The sequence below is a fragment of the Lissotriton helveticus genome, chromosome 9, assembly GCF_964261635.1.
Source record: "Lissotriton helveticus chromosome 9, aLisHel1.1, whole genome shotgun sequence".
In the NCBI taxonomy this organism is placed as follows: domain Eukaryota; kingdom Metazoa; phylum Chordata; class Amphibia; order Caudata; family Salamandridae; genus Lissotriton; species Lissotriton helveticus.
In genome coordinates, this window is record NC_136070.1 from 1,251,121,490 (window position 1) to 1,251,146,454 (window position 24,965).

Here is a 24,965-nt window from a genome sequence, read left to right on the forward strand (position 1 = left end):
CCCTGCTGGAGCTGTGTCCCCAGATTGAAGTGAATGGTAATCAACACTCTGGATTGGGAGAAGTGACCATATGTCCCTGCTCTTCTGGTGCACAGCAAGTGGTCATCAAAAAGCTGGCCAGTGATGCCCTCAGTTCCAACAGGGCCTTCTTTTGAACTCTCGGCACACCTTCTTCCCACTCTGCAAGATGGAAACTGTGGGTCGACTGTCAAGAACCCTACCTAGCTTCTATTGCAGTTTCAGAGAACTGAAGAAGACATATGCTAGCAGGAGAAGACATTTACAAGCTCTCCAGCATCATGGGGAAACTGGACCTTCCCACTCATACATCACCTTGGTCACAGCTCTTTTAAAAAAAATTCTATTTACATTTATTTGTTTCCATGTGCAACATCCAGTAACTCATTTTCAACAATATAGACTGTTGACCAGTTACAGGAGGTTCTCATCTCAATCTTATCAATTGATCTATTATATTGTTCTTAACACAATATCAGTCTTACAAAGACCATATTAAGATTGCCATGCTGAAGATTCCAGTACAGCTTGTAACCCCTTGTAGTGGGGAGAATGAGAAAAGCAAACTTTGCAACATGGCCGCCAAGGAAATTGGAGGGGAGTGTATGTGCAGTGAAACAGGAAGTGGGGATGCGGAGGGAGTGGGTGAAGGAGTTCAGGAAGACATGTGATGACGCTGTTCAAGGCAGTTAGAGGAAGGAACTGAAACAAAAGGTGACAAGGAGGAAGCTAGGAGCTGCGATGTAGGAACCGTTGGACCGCCCAGGAGGATGGAACATTGTGAGCCTTAGGACGGTAAAGCGGGTAGAGACGTGGAGACCGCAGTTGAGACCGTTGAATCGTAGAATCCAGAACTCAGCACCAACAGACTCAGCGACCGGACAGAAGGAGGCGCTGAGGTCGTAGGAGCCACAACATATTATGAGTGATCTCTGGTGGCCAACCAGCCTAGGTAAGCCCCCTTCCCAAAACAGGCAGTGAAAAACGTAGGGGTTTGGCTGGACTCTTCCTTAAACTATCGAGTCCAAATAAAAAAAATGGCAGGGACCTGTTTTGGACTCCTACGGGGGCTCAGACTCTTGCTGGGCTTTTTTGACGTATCCACGCGGCAGGTCAGCACTCAGGCAACGGTTCTGTCGAAACTTGATTATGCCTGTTCTCTCTATCTAGGGTCCAATAAGGCGGAGGTCTCGAGGTTGCAAAGGGCACAGAATGCAGCAGCAAGAACACTCTTAGGTCTGTGCAAATTTTGCTCTGTGTCAAACGCCATCTGCCGTCTTCACTGGTTACCTGTGGCAAGGCGCATTGAATTCAAAACCTTATGTATTGCTTTCAAGGTTGTGAAACTGGCCACTCCTCCCATCCTGGCCATTCTCCTGTTGCCATATGCCTCTACACGGTTTCTCCGCTCACAGGATCAGCACTTGGTGGTGGTTCCCCGGACAAGTAGCGTTTGGGACGGTGGCCGCTCTTTTCGCTACAGAGCCGCCAATCTTTGGAACACACTCTCTGTGCAGATTCGTAACCTTGATAATTATTTTGCATTCAGAAAGGCCATTAAGACCTATCTTTTCCCAGCATCTTAGTCCATGTCTGCCTCTTTGCTTTGTCAGTCTTTTCTGTACTACCGCCGGGACGCCCCTTTGCTGGGGCAGCTGTCGCGCTCTACAAGACACAATAACATAACATAACGTGGCCTGAAGCAAGTGGTCTTTTCAGCCCAGTTTGGAATGTTTGGTTGGTGGCACGGGAAGGTGTGCATGGTTAAGATATTGGATAAGTGGGTGAATATGAAGGTTTTCTGTTGGGAGATACTTCAGGAGGAGGGCGTTCAATAGTGACGGTATTACAGAGTGAGGCGTGATTAACTTGCTGTAAAGCTGGATCTACAGGAAGGGTATGGCGCTGGGAAATGAATCTTGGGGAAACTGTTGTAGACAGTGGAGAAGATAGTGTTGCTCGAAGTTAAACATGTTATCTGTGGTCTGTCTAATAAAAATAACTTAAAACTAATCATCTATGTATCTTTGTGATTGTTAAACGGGTCACACCCCTTTATAGCTCTCAACATTAAAGTGATCTATTCTCCAGGGGGTCCATCAATCTGCCCACTCAGCATAGTCTTCCATCACTTTGTCATCCTTTGTTCCGCTTTCATATGCTGCTTGTCTGCCACAGCCCATTCCATCAAGACCTTTTCCATTGGACTACCACGGAGCTGTGGGGCACGCCAATGAATTGCTGTACATGTCTTTGCCAGAACAGTTCCCTATGCTAACATATATGTTTTTAATTAAGGCTCCCTGTTTTCCATTTTTACAGATTTTTACAGATAAATACAGAGGGAAAACATTAATTTTCTTGTCTGTATTTATTTTTAAATATGGAAACAAAACAGAAATTGGGTTGTTTTTTGAGGACTTCTAAATACTGTCTGCCATGCCTGCCATGCCAATAGATGTGTGGACTGATAGATAAGAGGGTTAAAAAAGAAACACATGTTAGTAAATAGGCTTTAACAGCAGTAGATAGGCACAAGGTTGATACTGAAATTTGCATATTTTCATATAAGTGCACTGATTTATGGACACTAATATCCATATATAAAACGGCAATTTGTTTCATTGTGTACTGGGCCATTTATGTCTAAACTCATGAGATGCAGTCCCTATCCCTATAATTGAAAATCCATGCAATGAAAGCTCTCTGGGTGCTTTGGGTGGAGGTCTAGCACCCAGCATCCAGCACTCAGCACCCAGCACCCAGCACTTTGTGGACTCTCTCTACTGCAAACATTTTGGATATGCCTTATATACATAGGATCCATTACTTCACAAAATGTCTGCAGAGCCTTCCTCTGCTCGCTCCAGGAAGCCCAACAGCTGCAGATTGTTACAGCAGGAGTAGCCCTCAACATTCTCCCTCCCTGTTTTCGAAATTCCTAGTAAATATAATTTTGCCATTTTTTCCCTCTGTCTGGAGTTCATTGATCATCTCCGCGGTCATGTGTACTCTGTCCACAACCCTTTGCAGGTCCGTGCATTGCAGATTGAACTTGATCCTCTATTGACAATGATTCGATGTTGCCTTCCAGGGCTGTTCCCAGCCCATGTTTAGCCTCCAAAGTGCCTGTCCTCAGGATTCTTTCATTAGTACCTCCTAATTTGCCAAGAGTTAAGCACTAGGCTGCCTGGTGGTCCTCTGAAGGGAGCTGTGCAGTGTTCTTCACTGCATGATGGTGTTGCCCTGCTGAGCTCTGGGTGTCCATTCACATACCGAGCTCCGTGACCAGTATCGCAGTTTATAGAACACAGCATTCTGTTGCACCATCAGTAACTGAACCAGTAGGGTTTCAATCCCATCAGGCTTTCATCTGTTTCTGTCCATGAGTACCAGAGTCACTCAGCAGTCCAGGATAAGCCTTTCTGATCAGGGACCCTCTAAAATCACTGTCCATGTTCAATGTTCCATTTTCCTCAACAAGAACAGGGGCCAGGTAGGACCATCCGCAACACATTCCAGGTGCAGCCGTCTTCCTATCTCCAGTACTGGTCTTTCCTCTCCTCTAGTCTTGAGGATAGCCCCCTCACTCATCCTCAGGCCTTTCAAACCCATGCCTCCTGTTGATCATTTACCAGTCCATGCCCACCAAGGCACATCCTAGCCCGGTGGCTCCTACAGGATGGTGCAGCCGGCAAGGTGGGCCCGGGCTCGTCTATCCCTTAGGTTGGTGCTCCTTCATGACGAATCTCAATTGAGGCATCTTCTGCCCAGATACCACCACAGCTCCTTCTCCATATCTGGTGGGGGCATCTCTCCCCAACTGCCCTGTCACCTAGTCAGGGCCTCAACCCGGGAGACTCCATGCCCCCCACACTTCTCCTGGGGTTGGAAAGGTTAGCAACAGGTGAAAACCTCCTCACTCTAAATTCTCATCATCACTATTCCACACAGATAAATGGGCGGCACAACTGGTTGACCGACTCACTCTGTTATCCAGAGACAGAAATGGGGCCTAGCCAAATACAGTGTCCCCCAGGGTCCACTCACCTAGGACGGCACCAGATCTCTAGAGGATCAGTATTTCTTCTCCTCCCACAGAGGGTCCCCTCCAATCCTTGGGCCCACCACACCACAATTTGACTGAGCCAAGTCTCCCCTATAGATGGTCCCACACTGGGGGAGGGGACTGTACTCTGGCCGGCCAGCCTCCTCCAACGGGACCGTCACCAATGTTTCTCCAGGCTTGGCCTCAACTACGTTTTCTTGTAGCTCCCCACCAAAGCCTCACAGCTCCCAACAGACAGGGTTGCCACCTTTCAGTGACCACCTGGATACCCTCCATTATGGTCGCTCACCCTGCACTCGGCTAGCACATCGGACGCTTATCGCCCAGCTGCCTGCCTGTCCTGAGACCTGCTGCCTGCCTGCCCTGACACAGCGCACTGCGCAATTTATAGCGCTTGGTATTGTTATTATTCGGTTTTGAAGCGCTGTTTATGTGACATTGTGTGCGCATACTATCGTTCTATTTGGCATTTAATTAATTGCATACCTAGCATTGTAGTGCGGCTAAGAAGCGTGACTAAATACTTTAATTGGGAACCTTACTCGAACTCCGGCTCTGCCCCAGTTTCGATTTTGCTACCGAGCGGCCATCTTATTGTTTATTTTCTTTTGCCCGTGGCTCCTCCCCGCTCCCCGCCTCCCAGCTGACCCTCCCACGCTCCGCCCCCCTCCTCTCTCCATTTAAAGTAGATGAACAAACGTGCAGCGTCCACGCGCTGCGGCCGCGCCGAAGGTGCGCCAAAGGTAAGCCCATCTACGCCCGTCCACGCCTGGACCGCGCCCAGCGCCAGACCCCCTGGTTCCCGTAATGCCCAGCCCACTCGCATCACTTACGACGCCACCACCCTCTTAGCCCTAAACCCCGGCCGTCTCTCCAACTGCGTCCAAGCCGCTCCTGGACACACCCATGGACCCTTCTCTTGCAACTCCTGCAAGTTCGACTCCACCAAAACCAACTCCTCATCCACCAACACCAAACAGAGACCTGACACCAACCACCTAAACTGCATCCTGCTCAACACCCGCTCGATCCACAGACACGCCATCGACCTCTGGAATCTACTAGACACCATCTCACCGGACGTCGCCTTCCTAACAGAAACATGGATGAATACCTCTTCAGCCCCAGACATCACCATTGCCATCCCGGAAGGATACAAGATCATCCGTAAGGACCGCATCAAGCAAACAGGAGGAGGCATCGCTATCGTCCATAAGAACTCCATCCGCATCTCAACCAGCTCAGATGTCAACCTTGCCAGCGCCGAACACCTCCACTTCCAGATCCACACCAACCCCAAGACCACACTCAGAGGCACCCTCCTCTACCGGCCTCCAGGACCCCATGCACAATTCAGTGACGACATCACTGACTTTATCACCCCACACGCCCTCCCCTCCGAGGACTACATTCTATTGGGAGACCTCAACTTTCACCTGGAAAAGAACAATGACAGCAGCGCCACCACCCTTCTGGACAATCTCGCCAACCTCGGACTCAAACAACTTGTCACTACCCCCACCCACATTGCAGGTCACACACTCGACCCCATCTTCACCTCCAGCAAACATGTCTCATTCAGTCACACCACAGCTCTTCATTGGACAGACCACAGCTGCGTTCACTTTATCTACAATAAGACCACAATCCACAACCATCCTCAACCCACCCTGCGAAGAAACTGGAACAAAATCACCATCGACCAGATCTCCTCATCGCTTCTTCTAAACCCCCCCGCCCACTCCTCAAACCCCGACCAAGCAGCCATTAACCTCACCCAATGGCTATCCAACAGCGCCGACATCCTAGCACCGTTGAAAAAATGTCAAATCAAACTAGGCAGCAAAAACGCCTCCTGGTTCAAAGATGACCTTAAGAAATCGAAGAAACTCTGTCGCTCCCTCGAGAAGGCCTGGAAAAAAGACCCAAACACCAGCACCAGGGACGCCTTCAAAAACGCCACCCGCATACACCACCAACTAATCCGGTCTGCCAAGAAAGCCGCATACAAAGACCGACTAGATAACAACGCCCAAAACAGCAAGGAATTATTCAACATCGTCAAAGAATTTACCAACCCATCAGCCAACTCCAACGACATCACCCCCTCCCAAACCCTCTGCAACTCCCTAGCTTCCTTCTTCCACAACAAAATCGCAGACATCCACAATAGCTTCGACAACAGACCCGGAGACCAACCCACCCAACCTTATGCAGGACCTTCTCCCCCCTTGAACATCCTTAACGACTGGAACCCAATCTCCACTGAAGACACCATCCGCCTGATGAACTCCATCCACTCAGGATCCCCAACTGACCCATGCCCTCACCACATCTTCAACAAAGCAGACTCCATCATAGCACCACACCTCCGAGATGTCATCAACTGCTCCCTCAACTCCGCCACCTTCCTGGAAAGCTGGAAACACGCAGAACTCAGCGCCCTTCTGAAAAAACCCACAGCTGACCCCACCGAACTCAAAAACTACCGCCCCATCTCGCTTCTTCCATTCCCGACCAAAGTCATCGAGAAAGCTGTCAACATCCAGCTCGCCACCTTCCTCGAAACCAACAAATCCCTCGACTCCTCACAGTCCGGCTTCCGAACCAAACACAGCACTGAGACCGCACTTATCGCAGCAACAGACGACATTCGAACTCTACTGGACAATGGAGACTCAGTCGCCCTCATCCTCCTCGACCTCTCCGCTGCCTTCGACACAGTCTGTCATAGCACCCTTCTACAGCGCCTCAGAAACGTCGGAATCCAAGGAAAAGCACTGGAATGGATCACCTCGTTCCTCACCGGAAGAACCCAGAGAGTCCGCCTCCCACCATTCAAGTCAGAGGCCTCTGAAGTCATCTGCGGCGTGCCACAAGGATCGTCACTCAGCCCCACCCTCTTCAACGTTTACATGAGCCCCCTTGCGGCCATCGCTTGCCAACACAATCTCAACATCATCTCCTACGCTGACGACACTCAACTGATCCTCTCACTCACCAAAGACCCTAACACCGCCAAAACCAACTTACACGAAGGAATGAAAGAAGTAGCCGAGTGGATGAAGCACAGCCGTCTGAAACTGAACTCAGACAAAACAGAAGTCCTCATCTTAGGCACCTCCCCCTCCGCCTGGGATGACTCTTGGTGGCCACAGGCCCTTGGAAAAGCACCCATCCCGACGGACCACGCACGGAACCTGGGCGTCATCCTGGACTCCTCACTCTCGATGACCAGACAAGTCAACGCCGTTTCATCATCCTGCTTCAACATTCTTCGCATGCTCAAAAAAACATTTCGCTGGATCCCCACCGAAACTAGAAAAACGGTCACCCACGCACTGGTCACGAGCCGCCTGGACTACGGAAACACCCTATACGCCGGTACCACCGCAAAACTCCAACGCATCCAGAACGCTTCAGCCAGGCTCATACTAGACATCCCGCGTAAAGAACACATCTCTGGTCACCTGAAAAACCTCCACTGGCTCCCCGTAAATAAGAGGATTACTTTCCGCCTCCTAACCCACGCACACAAAGCACTTTACGAACTTGGACCCGAATGCCTCAACACACGACTGTCCTTCTACACCCCCTCCCGTCAGCTACGATCCTCCAACCAAGCCCTTGCCACTGTACCTCGCATCAACAAAACCACCATGGGAGGTAGATCCTTCTCCTATCTGGCAGCTAAAACCTGGAACTCACTTCCCACTCACCTTCGCCTTACTCAGGACCACCTGGCATTCAGAAAGCGACTTAAAACTTGGATATTCGACAAGTAATTCCACACCCTTCCTCAAGCGCCTTGAGACCCTATGGGTATGTAGTGCGCTATATAAATCTCCTGACTTGACTTGACTTGACTCAGTGGGGCTGCCCCACTCAATCTGTTTTTCTCTGTGGCACAAGCAGGGTCCACAGCACCAGGCGCTGCTCCAGCCCACAGCAGTGAAGCAGCTGTATGCTGCTGGCTCACATTCCGCAGGGTACGAGCACAGGATCCAGGGTCCCCTTCGACTTTTAGGGCATCCGCGTCTCTGCCACTTGACAGTAGGGCCTGGCATTGCCTCAAACTCACATACACCCTGGCAAAACACTCCTCCAAGTGTTCTCATTCCCTGCAGTGTTGTTAGCAGGCTCCCTAATGCAGCCAGAATTATGATCAGGGATCAAAGGCCAGGTGTTGGGATACTAAAGCTAGAGGGGCATATTATGGGCTTGATAATATGCTCTTGAGAATTCCAATAGAAGTCCATGTTCTGGTGTGAACATGGGCTTCTATTGGAATCCTCCAGGGAATATTATCCAGCCCATTATCGCCGCTTTAGCTGCAGTTGTCTGACACTGAACCGGCGATAATTTTATCGCTATTCTTGATAATATGCCCCGAAATTCTCGAAGAAGATATCTTGATGATGGGCCAGGCCCTAGAGCTTTCCAGTGCTACATCACACATGGAGGTACACTCAGGAAGCGGATCCTGCTGACAAGAGGAGGGACGGATGTCAAGTTATCCTAAGTGTCAGGCAATGGAAAAACCTATGGACAAGGTGAAAGTGTCCTAGTTCCCACATTCAAGAGAGTGCCCAGAAAGAGGAAAGAAATGCAGTGCATTTGGAAAATCAACCATTTTGCAAGAGTGAGCGGACGGACACAAAATAAAAAAACTTAATCAAAGAAGAGTGTAAATGTTGTTGACTCAGTACCTGACAAAACCTTGTAATAAAGACAAGGACAATGACAATCCTGCAGAACAAGAGACTGTTCATGTAGTACATACCATGGAAAAATGGAAATGGAAATGAAGCCATCGACCACCTCCAAGGTGCCACGTCTAGCTATTCAGACCAATGATGAGCAAGCTCTCTCATTGACATGGGTGTCTCCATCAACGTCATGGACAAAACTCAGTTTGATCTCCTCATACCACGTACAATGCTCAAACTGACCCAGGTGCAAGTCTTCATACATAGGAACAAGACTCCAATAGAGCTCTGTGGCGCATTCTAGGACATACTAAACCATGAGTATCAGGAGATAACCATGAAAGTGTATGTCACTCAAGATAGTGAGCGTAATTTATGAGCTGTGAAACAGCCGAATTGCTACAATAATTCATTTTGCTCATAGTGTGCACTCCACTAACCCAGAAGACCTATTGACGGCGCTTGCACACCTGTTTGAAGAAATCAGTTGCTCAGTAGCGGCATGTGCCCGGACAAAGAGGCTGGGTGGGGGGAACCAGGAATGAGGGACAAACAAGCAAAAAATTAATTTTAAAACCTTGCGTGCCACATCGCCAGTCTTCCACACCTCTTTAGCTCCAGTCTTCTGCAGGCACAGGCTCCAAGACTCCCTTGTGGCCATTCCTGATGCTGCTCTCATGCCACCAGTGCTCCTGGTAGCATGAGAGCAGTGTCAGGATTGGCCTGAGCACCCTCAATTTACACTCCCAGTGATTTTTGGAGCCTGTACCTGCAACCCGGTTGGAGACAGCTTCAGTGCGCATGTCAGTTTGGCCATCCTGAGATGGCCTGCCAAAGCCATATGCGTAATAAAGGCAGTGTCTGCAACCAATCCCCTCAGTGCCTGTTATCCCCCCAGCCCCATCCCCAAATACTCAGCCAGGAAACAAAATAAAACGAGAATAAATCTGGGTTTATTTTCCATTTTGTCAAGGGTGCTGGCAGTGGGGCGGGGTTGCACTCCTCGGCCATAGTGGAGGTGCTACCACTTTGATAAATTAGTCAAATTGCACATTGACCAATTGGTCCAACCAGTTGTCCTGTGGCACCCGAGAGTAGCTTTCCATTTCCGACCCAAAGTGGAAGCAGAACTCCTGAAAATAGAATAAAACGCAGATCATCGAAAAGGTGTGAGGGCCAATGTTGGGAGATGCAAGACTCAACAACCTGAAGAGGTAAGACTCTTTGTGGCTTATTTATGAGAGCACTGCATCACGTTTGCACCACGTAAAGTGTACATGCATGACGCAGGGCTCTTAATCTGATGTATGAATCCACTCAAAGCCGACCTATGTGGCTTTGAGTGGCCTCATCAATCACGAGTAAGCCAATGCAGCGCAAATTGCTGCGTTGCCTTACTCTGCGCCCGGGAGGCATTCCATGGGAGTTGGGTTGGGTTTTCCCACACAACACCCGTGGGTTTTGATGCTCACCCCGATTTACAAAATCGTGCAAACATGGGGAAGCCCAAAATCCGTACTCCTCCCAAGAAGAGGCGTAACAAGTAGAAATATGTTTATTTTTCCTAATTTTTTACCTCTTTCTATGTGTGCTGCATTCTGCAGCACACATAAAAGGAGGAAAACGCCTCTTAAGATTGTTTTTGTGCAGGAAGGTTCACTTTCCTGCACAAAAACAATCCATTCTTCAACGTTGGCCTTAGCCTGCCAGCACGGTGCCAGCACAGGGAGAAAGGATATGGAATCCGCCATATTGCTTAAATACAGTGCATTCCTGCCTTTTCACTTTGGTGTAGGGCAGCGCAGCAAGGTAGCGTACGCCAAAATCCCATAAATGAGGGCCTTTGTTGGTATAGGATCTCAAGTCTTACCATGAAACAGGAGTGCCACCTAATCCTGACTGTAGACGACCAGGTGATGGAGGTGAAGGCTTTAACTCCTTGGATGCTCATGACGAGCTCAGCTCGTCATGAGCGACGGCGCTCCGGTGCTCATGACGAGCTGAGCTCGTCATGACCGCGCCCGTTCCGTGGAACGCTCGCACGCTGGTCTGATTCCCCTGCTGTGCTGAACGTTCCATTGGAACGGGCGCGGTCATGACGAGCTCAGCTCGTCATGAGCACCGGAGCGCCGTGGTTCATGACGAGCTGACCTCGCCATGAGCATGGAGGCGCTGTACACGCCCCCGCCCCCCAGCACAGCGGGGAAATACCGCGAGCAGCAAAGGGGTTACTATGGTCTCTAAAGTCGACCTAAATGCAGAGATAGAACCAGTTGATTCTTGACCCTCATTCGAGGTAGATGGCCATCTTCTTGATCCACGTCGACCTCACCCCGCTACAAAAGATTGAGCTTCGGAACCTTCACTGCGGTAGAGATCTTTTAACATTCCATCTGAAAGGTGTTCTCAAGATCAGTAAGGTTGGTCAACGTGACTGGTGATATCTTCGTGCATGCTGCCTCCCTGGAAGATCACCACCAGGTTCACCTCTGAAAACTCTTCCAGAGACTAAGCAGCTGTAGCATCATCCTGAATCAGAAAACATGTGAATTCTTAAGAACAGACAACTTCTTTGTTTCCAAGTTCTAAAACCGAGGTGTGGCACCTGACCCCACAAAGATTGATGATATCAAGACAGCAGCCCCACCGACCTAAAGTCTCAGAAGTCAGAAGTTTTTTTTGTTATGTTTACCTATTGTGGTCAGTTCATCAGTGGATGAAGCGTCGACCCACTGGCTCAGAGCCAGCAGCTGAAAAGGAAAATGGTATTTTACTATTGTTTTATTTTTCTGCTGCTGGGTGAGCCAGCATGAGCTGGGAGGGGCGGGGCTGGGGCATGGGAGCAGTAGGAGGAGTGGTAAATGTGCATTTTTTAGAGCAGGTGTCTGTTTGGCTGGCCGTTTCAGGCCGGCCAAATTGATATGCGAACTTAGGTTTCTCCAACCAGGCTGTATTGGACAGTCGGGTTGAAGAAACAGCACAGAGTCCCTGTGCCTGAGCGAACGTTAATCCAGTCCGCTCAGGCCAATCCCCACGCTGCACTCATGCTTGGGAGCAGCGTAGGGATTGGATGGGGGGTATAATGCTGTCCCAGGGGCTGCTGGGACCAGTAACAGAGGGGTGCTAGGTCGCCGGCAGCACCAGGTAAGTCTTGTTTTTTTTATTATTAACACCCCTGCCATGCTCTCCCCCACGCAATTCCTGCGGGCCTCCTTTACCCCCTGTCCACACGCCTTTCACCCGCCCCACCGGTCTTTATCCCTATCGGCTGTCACTGCAGTTCATACAAACCTTCACAGCATTCACTGTACCTTTACGAGATCTGTTCAAGGTTAATGTCCTGTGGCACTGTATGTATTGCCAACAAAAGGTGTTTGAAGATACTAAAAAGCCCTATAGAGGGAAACAACACTAAAGTCCTTTGATACCTCCAAACATCTGAACTGTCTGGAAATGTTAGCACCACTAGCCCGCGGTGGCAGTGCCTCAAAGGTAACAATGTGGTTAATTGGCTCCTGTAGCATATACAAGAAGAGCACTGGTCCACACTGAACAGAGAAAATTTCACATTGAAAAGGAATGTATCGCCTTTTACTAGGAGGGCTGTCACTAACCCTGGGCGGAGTTCACGGAGTTGCACTCCGCGGAACTTCGCGAAGTGCAAAAAAAACTCTGCCGCACTACGTGGAGCTCCGCAAGCGGCGGAGGACGATAGAAAAATGCTGTTCGCGGTGATTGCACTGTGCCGGATGCTAGTCCGCATTGTGCAATCATTGCAAATGGTCCCTGCTCTCCTTTTCTGCCGCTCGAGTAGATTTTTACTCGAACTGCAGCATTCTCAACACGAACGGGCAGTTTCTCAATACGAGCAGTCGCGAGCATTCACTACCACTATCAATGAGAAACCTGACCCCCACATTGAGAAATCTCACGGGAGGTTGATTTTCCACGCTTGCGTTCGCCAAATTTATATTGACAATCGCAAACAAGGAAATATCTCGCCGGGAGGTTGTTTTTCCTCGCTCGCGAACTTGACGTTGACGAACGCGAACAAGGGAAAAAACTCGGTAACTCCGCGAGCTCCGCGTAACGCGGAGTGCGGAAAACTCCGCAAGTGGAGCGGAGTTTACCGCCCAGGGTTAGTTGTCACTTCCATATATTCATATTTGGTTACCCTTTCAGAGTAAATACAGATCAGAAAGCCCTAATCCCTCTCTTTAAGGGCATGTCCTCCAAGCTTTCACCTAGGATCGAAAAATTATTTCTATATCTACAGGAATATTAATCACAGTAAGCTACTGATCAGGGTCTAAAGATCCTACGGACTTCCTGTCATGACATCCGAGGCCTGTGACCACTAAAACCTCAATGCTGCATAGACGGAAGAGCATCTTAAGCTGTTTAAAGAGAGGTCTTCACCCAAGCCATGTCCTTGGGAGACACTGTGACAGCCTCTCTCTCAACACTCTCACGCCCTACCTGACAAATTTTCAAATGTAGTTGTTGTAAGGTTATCATGTATAACCAATTAATGTTACATTTAAAGCCCTTCAATTCCATCTGCTGAATTGGCACTATAGAAAAGCAAAGTAAATAAAATGACGAAAGCAGCCAAATAGCTATTGGTGCTGTGGAGCAACACAACTGCAAACTACTGGCTTACGACCAGTCAGCGTGCACTCCAGAAGCACACGTGTACCAAAAATCACTTGACAATGCACAGAGTGAGCTAGCTACCATGCAAGAGGGGTGCCTTTTGAGAGAGGATCTCCTTATAATGCCTCGTAGCTTAGTTGGACAAGCTGTGCCGCTTGTGCACATTGAGCACCAAGGAGTTGTGATGACTGAAACAGACCTTGCTCAAAATTCTGGTTTCATAATCTTGATCAAATAGAGGAAGAGACTGTTGGGAACTCACATTCCACACACCCCAAAGGACCCAGCGATCAGCTCAGCTCTCCTACGCTGTGGTCCCCCGCACCAGAAAGACCAGATCGGGAGGCCTCTTCTCCATCCTCGCGGCCAGAGCCTGGAACGCCCTTCCGCTCCACCTCAGACAGATAACATCGCTCCCTATCGTCGCGAGAAACCTCAAAACCTGGCTTTTTGACAGCCCCCCTCCTTGATGGACTGGAACCTGCACCCCATCTCCCCCCAACTCCTTCAGGCCCTTACAGGTGAGTAGTCACGCTTAACAAACACCGGATTGAACTTCCTCCAGTATCAAACTCCCAGCTCTCAGGAGGTACCACCACCCATCACAACTGAAACCATCCTACCCTATTCATGTGCAAGAGCTAGCGCTGATTTTGGTTGCCTGTTGGATGGTTGGCATCTCTTAGTGGTCAAAGATGACTACTTTAAATGCCCAGGACAGGAAATTGGAAAGTCCACATTAATGGACCATCTCTTACAAAAACTGGAGAAAAACATGGCCACCTATGGGGTCATAAAAGAACCGTAAACGATAACGGACTCACTTTTCATTGTCAAGACCTGTCAGACTACTTTGCTTTGGAGGAAGCCAAGCCCAGGAAGATATCTTCTCAGTGGCCTCAAGCAAACGGGGAAGGCAAGCACTTTATGAAAACAATTGCAGAACAATAAATACTGCACATATGAGTGTCCAAAACGTTGAGTGCGTCATCTATGGGTCAGATTTACAAGCCCATTGCGCCGCCGGTGCATCACGTTGCGTGACACATCGGTAACGCAGACTGCTGAGTGATATTTACAAGCACAGGTAAAGTCACCCTGCGTGACATAACCTGTGCTTGTAAATATCGCCCCTGTTCACGCAACACTTTGCGTGTTTGGGCGTGACATGGGTGTTGCTGTGGGTGTTCCCATGCAACACCCATGTCCACTGATGCAATTCCAGATTTACGAGAAATCGTAAATCTGGAAATGCGTCAGAATGCTACGCCACCCAAGGGGTGACGTAGCGAGGTGCAGCGAGGAGAAATGTTTTTATTTCTCCTCATTTTTTTCCTCTTTCAATACGTTCTACATTCTACAGCACACATTGGAAGAGGCAATCACATCAATTGATTGTTTTTGTACAGGAAGGTGCCCCTTCCTGCACAAAAACAATCTCCCCAGGACGCAGGGATCCTTGCACCATGGTGCAAGGGTGCCTGCGCCGGCGCATGACAGCAGTTTGTGCGCCAGCGCAGGGGGAAGCACAGAGATGCAACAGATTGTTGTAAATATGTTGCATCCCTGTGCTTCGAAACTAACGCAGCGCGGTGCAGTGAAATGACTTGTGGCACCGCGCTGTGTTCGTTTTTTGTAGATCTGCCCCTATGTGTTTTGTAGGAGTATCATCTAACTCCAGACTCCACCACGAGAAGAGCCCACTTTACCTGTGCCAGGGGGGTATTTTCAGAGATGTGATTCCACACCTTTCCTCCTAGACGCCTGTGTCCTTTGACAACGATAAGACCTTGACCAACCAAGAAAGGGGAAGTGAGAGATGAAGAGACAAAGCAACCTTCCTGACTCTTGGGCATGTGGTGCTTGTGAAGAACAGGAAGCAAGTTTCTACTTCCGTTTGAGATAGCTCCATGCATAGAGGTGACGGTTCTAGGCACCAGGTGGCAGCCAAAAAAGGAACTGAAACTGTGAACCATAATGTGTCTTGTTCCTGAAAATCCCAAGCAGAATTTGCATAATAAGATGACTGTTTATGGTTTTTGTGTGAACGACAGAATGGACAATACTTGCAATCGTGTTATGGACACAAGAACATTGAACACCCCAGTCACACCTGCGCAGACACCAAGAACTCCAACCTAGACAGACTGGATCATAGCTCTCCCAGTGTTGATGCTCCTGCACACATCCCCCTCTAGCCCCCCCCCCCCACACCCCTACCCTGTGCCTCCTAGAAAAGTCAGTAGATGTTACAATTTGCGGGAGAAGCCATAGCCCTCCAATGTTATTGAAACTTTGTGAAATTAAGTTATTTTTGTTGCTTTGTTCGATTTTGGAGAGGAATGGGATGTCGCACATACATGACATCAGCAGTAGTGTCAATTTTGCATTTTCCCCCAACTGTTTTCCTGAATGGTTTACGCACTATGACCCCTGGTTGCATAATAAGAGGGCTGGTCTGCAGTGCTTAATTTGTAAAACAATAAGTACCAGGACCCTAGTCAGAAGACTACTGCAGCTCGCACTACCCATTGTCCCTGCCAGTGCTGCCTACAACTGTGCCAACACAACGACTAACCATCATACTCCCACAACTGTGACATTTCAGACTATTCCAGAACCCTAAAGCTATATGAATGGCTTGGGCAGCAGGTACTTGTTATTTTTAATTTATTTTGGATTAAGAAACAACAGTTGTTGTGCTCGTCTCTAAATCAGGCAAACAGTGACATCATGTGGCAGACTGCCATAAGTCCTGTTGTTGACATTTAAGTGCAGGTGCCGACCCCCGGAAACCCCTGGTACTAATTAAGCACTGCTGGTCTGGTTCCCCTCTTGCGCTTTTCAGCAAGCCACTACCTGAGTACCTGTGTGTAAGGCTCAATATTATTCACCGGTCCCTTGAGGTACGGTGACTTGCCACCAAGCAACTTCTGACCTTGATGTAATTGGCTAGACTAGATCGCAATAACGGGCTCCACTGAGCCACTAAGGGCTTATTTATGGGCCCTTGCGTCACTTTTACTCCGCCGGTGCGTCACTTTTTGTGACGCACCAGCGGTGTAAAAAATGCGCCATGTTGCGCCATATTTACAAAGTGATATAAAAGGGGGTGGTGATGGTGACGCATCTAGGTAGATGTGTCACTTTGTAAAACCCTGCTCCACATTATACCTGCACCAGGTATGTATGCGGGGGGCATTCCAACGCATTGAAGCCTCGTAGAAGTGGAGCAGTAAAATCCATAAGATTTCCCTGCGCCACTTCTATGACGCAAATGCATCAATATCTTACGCCTGCTTCGTGGCAGGCGTAAGACTGATGCAGGCATATTTAATATGGGACTTGCCCATGTGTAATGACCCATTGCTTGAGTTGCGTCACTTTAGTGACGGACTCCAGCAATGCATCATTTTGTACCTACAGATACGTCAGAAATATTGACGTATCTGTAACTCCTTGCGACATGATGCGTCATACTGTAAATATGACGCATCATTGGTGTCACAAGGAGGGCGCACTGAAAATTGACGCATCGCTGTTTTCTTGCAGTGATGCGTCACTTTTCATTAATGAGGCCCTAAATATCTACATCGTCACGGTGCTTTACTACTGTGGGGTAGTCACAAGCAGTTCGCATCCAGTTTATTTAACCCCTTGGCCAAGCCCTGCCCAGGGGTGCGTGACGCGGCATGCACTGCGTCACAGAGGCTGAGTGGCACTCTACGTCTCTCCCCATGTTACCTAGCAAAGCTGACCCCCGGGTTGTTTACAAGGGTCTGGATGTTTAAGTCCCCCACACATAGTCTCTGGGGGCCCGATTCACGGAACTAACTTTAGACAAAATCCTAAACTTACTATATTCACAGAAGTTAGGATTTTGTCTTAAGTTTGTCTTAAGACAAACTTAAGACAGACTTAAATGTAAATGTATACTTGTAAAGCGCACTGTTACTCCATCTCGGAGTGTCCTGGCGCTGTATACCGCTGGGAACCCGTCCTGGCTTTCCCTGTGAAATGGACCCTCCTGGGCACCCCCAAGGTGAAGCCAGGCATCCCCGGCACTGATGGGGCCGTTGTGGAAATTAAGCAAGCTATTGCCCGGAGTTGCATAGTGTGAGACCCATGGTTAGCTTAGGCACCTAGGCGAGAATTATCAAGTCCGCAGACATTAACTCAAGACCCTGCCACGACAGGAATTGAACCCTGGTCCCGGGCTGACCTCTGCTTCAGGATCTGCCGCTTCTAACCAGTGAGCCACACTTCTCCACGACTTAAGACAGACTTAAGTTAGGATTTTGTCTTAAGTCTGCTTTAAGTCTGTCTTAAGTTTGTCTTAAGACAAACTTAAGACAAAATCCTAACTTCTGTGAATACCAAAAGTAGTAAGTTTAGGATTTTGTCTAAGTGACTGGCTGGGAGCTGGGTTTGGCCTGAGGTGGTATCGTTGGTCCCTTTCACAGTTGGCTCTTTGGTCACCAGTTTATCTTTGCTGTTGTTTTGTTGAATTAGTTCAGGCGCCAATCAGGCGTGAGGACCCCTGCGGCACAACCTCGCATCCTGGCGAGTCATCACTTGGGTCTGTCCGGCTGGGATGTGAAATCCAGCACCCCAGTCGTCTTCTGAAGGATCTTCCCTGGCTGCAGTTCGGCTGTCCGCAATCTGTGCTCTTTTGAACCTGGACACATTCCGAGTAACCAATTTACCACTTTCGGTTGTGGTGATCATCGTTCCACGGACATTGGTGATCTATCAGGGATCTCTTTCAAATAGAATCTTGAATTTCAAGCCCAGTTGGCGGTCTTAAATCAGCACCAAGATTTCAATCTTAATGGCAGGGGCTACTGCAACCCCATCTCTACTTGCTTGATCATTTGTTCACTCTCTTAAGCTCCCGACTGTAGCTTGTCCAGGGTGGAAGGCTGCCACCTGTTGCCGGTGGGGAATGCTATCTCTCATCTGCCTCTGAAACATGCGGTCTACGGGGGCACACTCAGTGGCGCTGTGAGAGGTGGCCGGCATACTCTTAGGAACTGATGCAGGCAATATTTCAAGTTGTCACCCTGATCTACATCAAAACTCAGAGCTTTATTAAGGGTGCACTTCAATCGCTCAGAATCACAATTCTATTGAGGCCACTGTGGCATTATATTCCTGTGGCGAATTCCAAGTCAACTTATGTAGGGGCACATTATCAAGGGCAGGCGATAGAATTATCGCCGCTTTAGTGTCCGTTTCCGGGTGAAAAGCGGCAATAATGTTATCGCAATATCATCAAGGACACGCTAGCGCATGTTTCCTTGACTTAGTGCCTGTTTCCAGCACGCCTAACTTTGCATCGCTAATGAGATGCAAAGTAGGCATGCCTGACAAAACTTCATGACAAAATATTGCAAAGGAAGCTTCGCGATATTTACAACAATGGCCCGGCTGGCGTAGCAATAAAAGAAATCGCGCTAACTGGCCATTATCGCTGGATTTTAACGTCTGCTGAAAATCCAAACTCATGTATACATGACATTGGGGGTGGATTATGCTGATACGGCCACATAGTTGTATCAGCAAGGTTATCGCCGTTTTGCTTGCAACATTGCTGGTTTTCCAGCGATGTTGGCCCATTTTCCCCGATATCGCTGGAATATTAACCGCCATTGTGCTAAGCGTTGTTAATACAGCGCTAGCATGGCGATTATTATAGCGATACCCTGTGATAGGAAAATTTGCGGTAAGCGCGGCCAGAGATAATTATCGCTGCCGCTTGATAATATGCCCAGTAGTTCTTGAACTCTTGGCCCTGGAACGGAGGCAGTTATCAGTCTTGATCTCCACCTGGAGGCTGAACAGGGCAAAGACCATCTCTGAAATAGGCTTTATCTTCAGGAATGTCGTGGATGCTGTTAGTTCGACCACTCGATACTTGGAGTGGCTGTATATGTCTACCACCTTTGTACGTCCATTGGTAAAACTCCCAAAGTCCAAGCTAAGGTGGGCCCACGGATGTAGGTGAAGTTCTTGTGTTGTGATGGAGGCAGCCTTTTCCCCTCATCTGGTTGTCTGGCTCAGGTGGCACCACTTGGCACCTTGTCATCGACTGTGCTGTCCATTCCAGGGAGCCAGGCCTTGCTTCTGAGGCTCGCCTTCGTCATGCCAACCCTTTGGTTGTCCTGTTGGGCCAGTTCACTGTTGAAAGATGCATACATGCCAATAGACCCGATTGAGGTGGGAGACTCCTGATTTTTTAAGCACAAATTGATTAATTAGGCCTTTCTCAGGCCTGACATTGCTTTTCTTTCAATTGAATTCAACTGGAGAAATACATTCTCCCTATTCATTTTTTTTAGAATCTCCCTCTTTCTTCTTCTAACATGTTGTCATGTATGCAGATGATAGATAGCAGCCATGAAGGGCACATTGGCACAGGCGCTCCGTTCCAAGGGTCCAGTACACTGACATTGTTGCCAGAGTAATCGGCCTGACTAGGTCACAATAACGGGCTCCACCGAGCCACTAAGTAACTACACACTCACTCTGCCTTAGTGTTGTGGGAGTAGCCACGAGCAGTCCACATCATGTATGCTTAACCCGCTGGTCGCGCCCGGCTCAAGGGTGCATGTAATGTGGACTGTGTTGTAGAGGCCGAGTGGCACTCTACACTTGCTACCCACCCACCCATCCATTATCAACTCTTACTACTCTTCAGTGGCTTAACAACAGTCCTTGCACAGGGGACGGGGGCCAAGCTCTATGTGCCCCCTCTGGCAATGTGCACAAGGGGTGGGACCCTGGCCTGAGAGCTCCTGACTGGATCCAGAGCATGGGGAAGGTGCCTCCATGTACTTTGCCGGGGGGTGCCCTCAAATTTCATTACGGCACTGCTCTCTTATCTACTTTCATCTTAGAACACAGTTCTCTGATAATATTTACAGCTCTGGGGTTGTTTGTGTTTCCTTTACTCCCTCTCCCACCCCTTAAAGCTAAGTAAGTGGGTCAATCTTGACCTCCTCATCTACTCCTACATCTACCCTCAGCCTCACCTCATTCTCTGTCTTGAGCTGTTTTGGTTTCATTTCATTGCAAAAGATTCCAAATCTTTATTTTCGCTCAACAATGTACTTGTTAAACGTTACAAAGAATATGGGGGCATATATACAAGACACGGCGGTCGAATTATCAACACTTTAGCGTCCGTTTTGGGACAAAAAGCGGCAATAATTCTAACACCCTATCAGCATGGACACGCTAACGCGTGAATCCATGCCTCTACCCATTAACTTAGCGCCTCGCCTCGCATCGCTAATGAGATGCGAGGTAGGCGTTCCCGACTGAAACTCAGCGGGAATAATCGCTAAAACGCCTACTCTCTATTACCTAGCTAATCGATAACACTTCTAGCGTCATTAAAACGTGCGCTAACCGGGTATATCGCCGGTTCCTTATGCCTGATAATGACTTAGCAATATGTTGCATGGGAGGTGGATCATAATGCTAGATCCACCTCTCCCTATTTACAATGTTTACTCTGACTGTTCATTATATCGCTGGTATTCCAGCGATATTTTATGCCTATCGCTGCTATTGCTGGGATTTCTATTGCCTCGGCGATGCCAGTTGTAAATATTGCGCTGACCGGGCGATAGAATCTGGCGTTAGACGGCGTTAGGATCTTGTACGCTATAAGCGGCCAGCGATAATTATCGCTGCCGCTTGCTGATATGCCCCATGATTTGTTAAGATAAAATGAAATAATATTGTAAAGTTTTCGGGGCAGATTTACAAGAAACTGACGAATCTGTAGAGATGCACCAGTTTCCCTGCGCTAGCCCGCGGTACCCTTGCGGCACCATGGATGTGCCATATTTACAATACGGCGCATCATGGCGCAAGGATTGACAGATGCGACAGAAATTCTGACGCATCTGTTGGCCCAAACGTCACGCATTGCTGGAGTCGTGTCGCAAGCACGCCACAACTCCAGCAATGCATGTTGAGGACTATACTAATTGTACTGCATCACTCCTTACGCCTGCTCCAAGCAGGCGTAAGGTTTTGACGCAGTGGCATCCTACAAGTGGCGCAGTGAAATCTTTTAGATATCACTGCGTCACTTTTACGAGGCTTTGATGCGTGGGAACACCCATCCTGCATACATTATACCTGATGCAGGTATAATGTGACGCTGGGCTTTACAACATGATGCATCTCCCTAGATGCGTTACATTGTTAATTGGCTGCATTGTTTACGCCGCTGCTGCATCACAAAAGTGACGCAATGCCGGCGCAAAAGTGTCGCAAGGGGATTGTAAATCTGCCCCTATGTTTTTAAGTAATATTACGTACGATTCCATGACCAACAGTTGCAGATCTTGCATAAAGACAAAAGAAAGTAAATAAATGAAAAACTACCCCAAAGACACGCAATCTGCACTTAATAAATAATATTAGGTCCGACAGGTATCAATATCCCTATTTCCTCTTCATGTCGAACAGACGAAATTTGTAATTAATGAAAACGTGAGCATTTCAAACAAATGCTAATTTTCTTAATCATAATTTGGCCTTACTTTTTCAGAGAAAGACCTGAAACAGATAAAATATGCAATTAAGAAAATTGAAGTTTCGTCCCTGGGTGGGCTCGAACCACCAACCTTTCGGTTAACAGCCGAACGCGCTAACCGATTGCGCCACAGAGACCACTTCAAGTGCTCACAGCCTGTCAGTGACTACTTAAAGAAACGACCGACAATGGATCAAATATCGGAACATTGATATATTTTTATTTTGTGCACACTGTAATGCATATGAAACCGAAATAGGTACTACATCTCGAAATTAAAGTAAACAAGAAGACAGCATTCAAATAAGTCATCAAAAAAGGTTACGACATTGGAAATTATATGAGGCAAAATCTTAACTAATGCACTTTAAAGGTACACACGCGTATGGCATGAATGTGTTTATCGAGTTTGTTGGATGTCAGATTATCAAAAGTAGTTTTCTTTTTGTTGTATTACCACATACTCCATTCCAAGATGGCGGCTTCGAGCAAGGCAAAAATACAACGAGCTTCACCGACGCGGCCATCTTTAAAGCGCCAGGACCCCGCCCCGTAAATTCAGCTAGTGCTTTATACAATACGCTCATTTCTTCAAAATGTGGGCACAATTGTACTATGTTACTGACTTGATTTTAGGGACTTGACAAAGATCCTTCATAACATTACTCTACCATGAAAAACGAAAGAAAAAATACTCAAAGCAGCATAGTTTTTTCTATGCAACTAAGTATTGAGACGGTGCCAATATAGACATATCTGCCGAAATAGCTCAGTTGGGAGAGCGTTAGACTGAAGATCTAAAGGTCCCTGGTTCGATCCCGGGTTTCGGCAGTTCTTTTTCTACTAAAGTTGTAAGTAACAATTATTTGTACTTTATTTCCAATTATGTTTTTGTAAAACTTTACCATAATTTATCAATTTAGCTCATTTGAAATTCTCTAAAGAATCGTTAACTTGATATATATTCATTTGATCCTTTTTTTCGCTCGACTGTTGGGTTCATATTTTGTGGTTTACATTTTTTATCAAGGTTTCTTTCATTCATGCAAATGTACAGATATCGAATATGTCCATGTTTGAAGACATCGAGTAAGCCCAGCATAACACTAGGAACACGCGTTAAGAGGAAGTACAGAAGGAATACAAAAAATGCAATACTAGTAGAAACACGAATAAAAAGCCTCTGCAACTGTTCTCCATTGACTACAATTAGAATATAAATTATGTTATATAATGCCAGGAGGCACGTGTAGTGTTGCTGCCAGTGGGGCGTACCACTGCAGCACACGCCCCCTCCCACTGTTCCTGCCTGTTTTGCCCCTCTAGCGTAAGGGGGCTTTGGTATAGCCCAGACGTAAGCGTACACACGCAAGTCAATGAATAAAAGGCCCAGGGCTCTGGGCGTGGTCAGGTTAGATACCCGCCACCAATAGTACCACATGTGTCCGGTGTCCCTCACTTTCTAGGCCAAGACCACAACACTACACTGGCGACGACGGTGGTCTACCAGTCCACCCACCGCGTGCCTTGTAGCACCGCGCCTCCACCTGTGTGCACCCCGCTGCCCGGTGGCCCCACGCCGTGCAGACCTGCACGTGGCGCACTGCCCAGCCCTCCGGAGCCGCCTGCTGCCTGCTGCAACGCCACAGTGACCCGCTTCACTCACCTCGGAGGTAGCGGTGACCCGCCGGCCCGCCCGTCGCTGTTCGCGCCGTTGGCTGGTGCCTCTACACGGCGTCCATCAGTCTCCTGGGCCGTCCCGCGACCGCCTTCGCAGCGCAGCCTGGAGCGCCGCTCACAGGTACTGCAGAAGCCCTCCCGCCCTCTCCGGCTGCCTTCGGCCCCAGGCCGCGTCTCTCTCCGTGGCCCCGGTCCTGTGCGTGCCCCCCCGGCAGTCCCGCGCATGCGCAGTGAGCGCCTGGCATCAGGTCCGACGCACAACGCGTTCTCCCTGCTCATCCTCACGCATCTCGCGTGACCACGGGCCTACTAAACCTCACGCTTCAGGCGGAACGGAGCCAAGGAACGTTTTCCGGGTACCTGTTTCGTCCCCTGGCGTTTGCAAGGGTTTGCAAAGACTGACACTGCCATCTTTCGTTTCGCCTACAGCCCACCAAGCCTCGCTTCAGCCACCATGGCCAACGTGCCGCCCCTGGAGCCCTTCTCAATCACAGGGACGCCGCCCTCACAGGCTGCCCGATGGAGAAAGTGGGTAGAACGACTCGAAAATTATTTCATAGCAGCGGACATCGCGGTGGCGCGGCGTCGCGCAATGCTTTTGCACCTGGGAGGGGAGGCTATTCACGACATCTCCAAGGACATTACGGAGGGTGACCCGCCCCACACGTATAACACCCTACGGGACGCCATCACGAGGTACTTTGAGCCTTTTACTAGCGCGGATTACGAACGCTTCCTACTCCGACAAGCGCGCCAACTCCCTGAGGAGTCAGTAGATGTATTCTACGCTCGGCTCAAGAAACTAGCCAGCACGTGTACGCTCCCGGATGCAGAGGATGAAATTCGCGCCCAGTTCATACAGGGGTGCGCCTCCCTGAAGCTGCGAGAGAGGGTGCTAGAAACGGACGCCATGCCTATGCGCGACATCCTAGCCCTGGGGCGGTCTAAAGAACTTTCCAAGGCCCGTGCTGCCCACATGGAGCCAAAACCAGCGGTCACAGTCAAGACGGAACCGGTGTGCGCCATCAAATCGCAATACCCTGACGCCCGGACGAGACCTTCTAGAAAAGGGCGGCCAAAACAGACCCAGGCCACCCACGATCAAGCCTGCATGTGGTGCGGAGGGCCACTCCCCACAAAGGCGCCTGTCCAGCCCAGGGCAAAATCTGCAGTGCATGTGGCAAGGCCAACCACTTTGCGAGCGTCTGCTTATCGTCACAGAGGAAGAAGCAGAGTGGCCCACCCAGGAGAGCGCGACAGGTGGCGCCACTACCGAACA

At 48.9% G+C, this 24,965-nt stretch overlaps 2 non-coding genes across 2 annotated transcripts; one reads left to right on the forward strand and one right to left on the reverse strand.

Annotated features, from left to right (window-relative positions):
- Nucleotides 1-22,069: 22,069 nt before the first annotated feature.
- TRNAN-GUU (transfer RNA asparagine (anticodon GUU)) lies at nt 22,070-22,143 on the reverse strand. The gene has a single exon. It is a non-coding gene; the product is annotated as a tRNA-Asn (tRNA).
- A 621-nt stretch (nt 22,144-22,764) lies between these two features.
- On the forward strand, nt 22,765-22,837 carry TRNAF-GAA (transfer RNA phenylalanine (anticodon GAA)). Its single transcript has one exon. It is a non-coding gene; the product is annotated as a tRNA-Phe (tRNA).
- Nucleotides 22,838-24,965: the final 2,128 nt, after the last annotated feature.